General features: G+C 34.4%; 1 non-coding gene across 1 annotated transcript; it reads left to right on the top strand.

Annotated features, from left to right (window-relative positions):
* Positions 1 to 6,987: 6,987 nt before the first annotated feature.
* LOC141422043 (U6 spliceosomal RNA) lies at positions 6,988 to 7,093 on the top strand. Its single transcript, XR_012446709.1, has one exon. It is a non-coding gene; the product is annotated as a U6 spliceosomal RNA (small nuclear RNA).
* The last annotated feature ends 220 nt before the right edge of the window (positions 7,094 to 7,313 follow it).

Here is a 7,313-nt window from a genome sequence, read left to right as displayed (position 1 = left end):
ATCTTCATTTTAAATCTAAGAAACTGAAGCTATAAGTAATTAAATGACTGACCCCAAATCACGTTGCTCTTTAAAGCCAGAATTGGGCTTAAAATCCTGAGTCCTAATCCAAAGTCCTTTCAGTTTCCAAGGTTTCAAGATAAAAGAAAGAAAAAAATGTAGGAGTTAAAGTGACACTGATTTGAAAAGAATAGTGAATGAAGATCATGGTAGTGTTTTCCAGATTGTGGCTAAATATTACGTCACCCACTTTTTGCCTCACTTGATACCTATGTCATTGTTGTTTTTTTTTTTTTAGTTTTAATTTGTTTTGAAAAAATAATTACGTATTTATTTATTTTTGTTTTTTTCTTTTTTTTAGTTGTAAAGTCATTTCACTTAGTTGTTAAAATTATTTTTATTAGCATATTAGTTATATGGGGGGATTTCAATGTGACATTTCTATATGTACTTTGAGTAAATTCACCCCCTTTGTCATCTTCCCTCATTACTCTGCTCCATTCTTAAAACAATGTCAATTGGGTTCATTTTTCTATTTTTACAAAAGTATAAAAACTGCATCGACCTTATTCACCCTCCTTCACCCTCTTCTCCTCCCCCTCCCACTGCTTCCCACTCCCAAACAGAACCTGTTTAACATTCCTGTTCTTCACTTTTAAGTGTATTTTCATTGTTCAAAAGGGTTTCATTATGGTATTTTACACATGAATATATTGTACTATAAATCAGATTAGCACCCTCTTTTTCTATCCACCACTACCCCCACTACACACAGCTTTCGTTGTGTTTCCTTATGCCATCTTCATAAGCAGATACAGTGTATTTTGATACTCTCTCCCTTTCTCCTTTCCTCTCCTGTCTCCTCTAGTCTCCTCAAACAATCCCAATTATATATATACACACACACAAAGATACATATGATCATGTATGTATTTCTGTATATGCATTTATCTTTTAGATCTAGCTTCCACATATGAGGGAAAATGTGCCCTTTGTCCTTCTGAACCTTTTTACTTAGTTACTTCACTTAGCATGATGGTCTCCAATTCCATCCATTTACCTGCAAACAACATAATTTCATTTTTTCTTTATGGCTGAATAATTCTCCATTGTATATACATACACATTTTCTTAATCCATTCATCAGTTGTAGAGCATCTGGGTTTGGCTAGTCTGAATACTGCTGCAATAAACATGGGTGCATAAGTGTTTCTATTATATCCTGACTTACATTCTTATGTATATATGCCTGGGAGTGATATCGCTGGGTTGTATGGTTAGTTTTATTTTTAGTTTTTTGAGAAGCCTCCACACTGCTTTCCATAGTGGTTGCACTGATTTACATTCCTACCAACAGTGTGTAAGTGTTCCTTTCACCCCTCTTCCTCACCAACATTTGCTGTTTGTGTTCTTGATAAAAGATATTCTGAGTGGAGTGAGGTGAAATCCCAATGTCGTTTTGATTTGTGCTGCCATTAGGACCAAGGATGTTGAATATTTTTCATGTATTTATTGCCCATTTGTACTTCTTCTTTTGAGAATTGTCCATTCAGTTTATTTTCTTATTGATTCAATGGGTTATTGATTATTTGCAGGGTTAGTTTTCTGAGCTCCCTGTATATGATAGCTGGCAAATAATCTCTCCCTTTCTGTGGGCTGCCTCTTCAGTCCAGTAACTGTTCCTTTGTTCTTCAGAAGCTTTTTAGTTTGATGCAGTTCCATTTGTTGATCCTTTCTCTTAATTACTGAGCTATTGGAGTTCTATTCAGGAAGTTATTGCCTATGCCCATATGTTTCAGTGTTCTCCTTATTCTTTCCTGTAGTACTTTCAAAGTTTCAGGTTTTACATTAATATCTTTGGATTGGTTTTAGTTCAGGGTGAGAAATAGGAATCTAGACTATTTTTTCATTTATTTGTGTCATCACCAATTTCTTTCACCAATACTTTGTGGTTTTTAGTATGCAGACCTTTCACTTTCTTGGTTAAATGTACTCTTAAATATTTTATTTTTATTGATATTGTAAATGGGATTGTTTTCATTATTTCTTTTTCAGATTATTTGTTATGAGTGCACAGAAATGGTACTATTTTCTGCATATTAATTTGTATCTTGAAAATTTCCTGAATTAGTTTATTAGTTCTAGTAGTTTTTGGTGGAATATTTTTTTATTACATAATATATTTATATATAGGATAATATAATCACCAAACAGATCCTTCTTTCCACTTTGGATGCCTTTTATTTCTTTCTCTTGTCTAATTGCTCTGGCCAGGACTTCTGATATGTTGAGTAGAAGTGATGAAAATAGGTGCCCTTGTGTTACTCTTGGTTTTATAGAAAGATCCTTCAACTTTTTACCATTGAGTATGGTATTAGTTGTGGCCTGGTCATTTATTAGTTAGTTGTGGGCTGACTTATATTATTTTGTTGAGTTAGATTTCTTCTATACCCAAATTGTTTAGAGTGTTTGTTTTTAATCAAGAAAAGATGGAATTGAATTTTGTCAAATACTTTTTTCATATATTCAGATGACTGTATAGTTTTGTCCTTATTCTGTTATATGGTGGATCACATTTATTGATTTGCATATTTTGAACCAATCTTGCATCCCAGGGGTAAATCCTACTTGATCATGTTGAATCATTTGTTAATGTACTGTTGATACAGTTGGTCTGACTTTTGCTGAAGACTTTTACATCTATGTTCATCAGTCACACTGGCCTGCAGTTTTCTTGTAGTCCCTTTGCTTGACTTCATAAAATAAAATTAGCAGTATATTCCCTCCTATTCAGTTTTTTTTGGAAGAGTTTGAGAAAGACTGATATTAGTTCTTTAAATATTTGGTAGAATTCAGCCATGAAACGATCTTGTCCAACACTTTTAATTACTGATTCATTCTCCGTACTCATTATTGTTCAGTCCTGATTTCAAATTTCTTCATCATTCATTCTTGGTTATTTACATGTTTCTATGAATTTATCATTTTCTTAGGTTGTCCAGAGTGTAATTGTTCATAATAGTTTCTTACCATTCTTTATATTTCTACATCATCAGTGATGCTAGTTCCTCTTTTACTTTTGATTTTATTTATTTTAATCTTCTTTCTTGTTTTCTTAATGTAGCTAAGGATTTGCCAATTTTGTTTAATCTTCTCAAAAAATAACCCCTAGTTTTGTTTCATCTATGTTTTTTGTTTGTTTGTTTTTAATGGTACTGGAGTTTGAAAACAAGGCCTCATGCTTGCTAGACAGGTGCTGTACCACTTAAGCCACTATGACAGCTCTGTGTTTTTTGACTGACAATTTTTGGAAATTGCCTTTAAATAAGAAACAGTTTAAAATTATATGCATTTTAGATAGTTCTCTTTTTTTCTCTCTTCTCCTTAATTCCACTTATCAAGTGTATTCTTTTTTAGTATATTCAAGGTAGCATTAACGTATCTTTGTTATTGTACCTTTCTTTGCAAACACTTGTGATTTTTGCCTGTGGTCCTACAGAGTTGGATGTTTTCGGTGCTCAAGGATAGTTGCCATATCTCCAGGTTTGCTACTTCATAATATTTCTCCTTTGTGTCTGTGTCCTGACTGTTGAATGAGATTGTGTTCTCAGAGGGTCTTCAGTAAATGAGTTTTGATGCCCTAACATTCACTCACAAACATGCACTAAGCATCTACAACCAGTGCTGGGTTCTGTGACAGGAATTAGTGATATAAGTATGAAAAAACATTCCTCTGCTTTCAGGAAACCCATATTCTATTCAGAGTAATGTATGTTTTAAAATGGCAGATGATGGGAAAATATGCACAAAGACCAGTACTAATCTCTCTTAAAATCTATTGTATCCTTAAGAACCCAGATTAAGAAGTTTTGTAAGAACCTCTGAAGGTGTTTCACAGTAACATGTGAAGACAACTTATTGGTAGGTAAGATAAAACTACATGTATATCTGTAAAAGAATAGTAATGAAATAATCCTTAATATTATAAGTTGGTCATTTAATTTTAAGTTTTCCCAAGACAGTAGGAACATGGTCACTCCCGCTATGACTGGGGATGGGGATTAGTCCCACAAAGTTCCATGGATACCAAAATGTGCAGATCTCAACTCCTTTAAATAAAAGTGGTGTAGTACTTGCATATAATCTGCATAAGTATGTACTTTAAATCTTCTGTAGATTGCATATAATACCAATGCTTTATGGACAGCAGGTAAATAATTGTTTATGGAATAACAAGATGCCTGTACATATTCAGTGCAGAAACAATTTTTCTCCAAGTCTATATTTTCAATCTAAAGTTGGCTGACTCCATAGATGTGGAATTCCAATATAGAAGGATGAATGCACATTTTTTTTATCAAGCTTGGTTAAGAAATGCTTAAGAAAGATCAATATGAGCCAAATGGTAGCAAATGAGCCAAAAACTCTGTAACGATCAGAGGAAAATATGTAACATAAAATTTGTAGTGAAATAAGGCTGACATGCTAGGGGCTTACAGCTACTTTGATCTTGGCAAAGATATTGGAAGTCTCCACGTATTTTATTGCTCCACAGATAACATGCATTCATTTAAAAGATACATTTGAGCCTAACTGTTTTCCAGATACCATTCTAGACACCTGAGATCTACTTTCCTGAGAGTAAAAAGGAAAGCAAGAGGGAATATGTTACCTATCACAGGATGATTCTTAAAATAAGACATCAGTTTAAGTTTTGAGTAAATCTCCCTGCACAGGATCAATATCTTGTTTGCAACAGTGCAGAACTTTGACACAATAGTTACTGGGTCATTCCACCAGATAACAACATTCCTTAATATTTGTCCACTATTACCAGGGCTGCAGGTCACCTCCATTATTGAAGAAGATGGATTCCATTGTCACCATAGGCAGAAATAGTATAGGGAACAGAAAGATGAGGTCCAGGATGTTGGAAGATACTCATGTATGTGAATCTGGGGATTGGGGATGGGAATTATTAAGAACTGAGGTTGATATAGCACAAATTATGCTTATATATTAAGTGAAATGCATATGGGGTTGATATCCTTAATGATGCATTCAATATCTTTTGTATATAGGACCTAATAATTCAACTAAATGGCACTAATGAGTCATAGCATCGATCCTGTAGGTTAGCTGGGTTCCATCTGCCCCTGCTTAAGATCTCTGAGATAGGTGAGAATAACAAGTTGAGAAAACTCTAGTGACTGTTTTCTTGGAAAATTTCAGCTATTAGACAGCTAAGCATTCCTTAAGGTTGTCTTTATTTTCTTTTTTATGGTATGGAGGCTTGAAATCAGGGCTGTGCACTTGCTAGGCAGGAACTCTACCAATTGAGCCAGTCTCCAGCTTTTTTTTTTAATTAATTTTTTTATGTTGCACTGGGTGGGGGTATGTGTGGCATTTACAAAAGCTCTTATAATATGTCAAATATATTATTTTGGAGATAGGTCTCATTTTTTGTCTAGGTTGGCCTGGACTACGATCCTCCTATTTTAAGCTTCCTGCCATAGGTGGGATGAAAGGCACACACCATCATGTCAATTTTTTTTTCTGCTGAGATGGAAACCTGGGAACTTTTTTGCCTGGACCTGTGATCCTCTTAAATCTCAGCCTCCCAAGTAGCTAGGATTATAGGTGTGAGCCACCAGCACCTGGCTGAGGTTGTCTTTTGAAACTGTTTCCCTTGATAGTAGAGGTGAGTGAATGAAGTGAAGGGGAGAGGGGAAAATATTTCAGGATACAGCATTACAAAGATATATTCGAAACGTTCACCACATTCTAGAGTATATAGTAGTATTTGCTGTAATAAGTACGAAATGTATTAAATGTCTTCTAAAGATTAAATTGGCTCTTCAGAAAAATGTGGCTTTTGTAATCTGTGCATGAAGTCTTTAAGTCAGCTAGCATACTACTAATAAGAAAATTTATTACCAGAGAAGGGAACACAATATATTCAGCTAACCACCTCTTTTCTAAACAATTAGAAAACTAAATACATGAAATAACTATTTTCAAACATCGAACATCAGGAAGTATAGGACTGTGATCCCTGAGAGAAAAGAAACAGGTAAAAGAGCTCTTAACTTTCTGCCTGGAGGTATTTCTGGATCACAGTACAGAGAGAAATCCAGAGTACAGTATCTCAGGGGTTGAGAAGAAAAAGATTGGAGTTGAGGGATACTGAGAGGACTAGAATTTGCAAGGTAATAACAAAAAAGAACTTCAGAAAATTGTATAGCAGTCCTCTTATTTTTGTTGCTGAATACCAAGCCACAAATGATGTTGGAAGAATGCAAAAAAAAAAGGGAAACTTAAAGCTGAAGAAATTCTATAGTTTCTGCCAGCCTGAGAGACCTTTGAGTTATAACAAACCAGAGTAGATTCTTCACAAAATCACTAGCAGAACTTAAGACAAACCTCAAAAGGATCAAAGTGATTTGTAGCTAACTTGACCATCTGACAGGAAATGTATGACACATTTTAAAGGAAGAAAACAAACATCTAACTGAACAACATAAAATTCAAAATCTCTCTCTCTTTCTATATGTATGTCTGTGTACATACATATATATGCATATATATGCAAGAAAATGTGTCGCATTACCAGGAGAAAGAAGTCAGCTTTATAAACAGACACAGTAATAATACAGATGGATTAGATCCATTAGATGATTAGAAAATGTTAAAAGATAAATTCAAGGGTTTGAAGGAAAACATGGAACACTTCATGAATTTTCAGGGAGTAAGGGAAGAAAAGATATCAAAGGGACAGGATGGATGTAGAAGGACCTAAAGATTATCTAGATGGTATTAGGGTATTCTTAAAATTGAAAGTCTAGAGGGAATAATGTGGAAAAATAAGGGTTGTCAGGAAACAGAATGCATGAAACTAAGATTATTGAAGCATTCATAGTTATTGGTAATGATGAGTTTCATGGTGAGAAGCATGGAAGTGGAACTTGTTAAAAGTGGGTGCTTAGAGTGCTTGCTTTGACTGCACATGTACTAAAATTGGATGGATACAGAGAAAATTAGCATGGTCTTTGCACAAGAATAACATGCAAATCATGAAATATTCCAGATTCTTATGAATGTATGAAAATATCACAATGACATCCCCTTGAATTATGAATGTATGCTAATTCAAAATAAAGTAAAATTTTTAAAAAGTGGGTCATTGGAGAAACACTTCACAACTGAGAAAGATAGAGCCATGCAGGAATTTGGAGACAAGATGGCAACTAGAGGGAGGAAGCAGAAAGCATGCTTCCTAAAGTAAACTCTTGGAGAGATGCTAGAGATACTGG

This window comes from Castor canadensis, chromosome 3, assembly GCF_047511655.1.
Source record: "Castor canadensis chromosome 3, mCasCan1.hap1v2, whole genome shotgun sequence".
Classification (NCBI taxonomy): Eukaryota; Metazoa; Chordata; class Mammalia; order Rodentia; family Castoridae; genus Castor; species Castor canadensis.
Note: the sequence above shows the minus strand (reverse complement) of the source record. Positions and strands in the feature narration are given on the sequence as shown.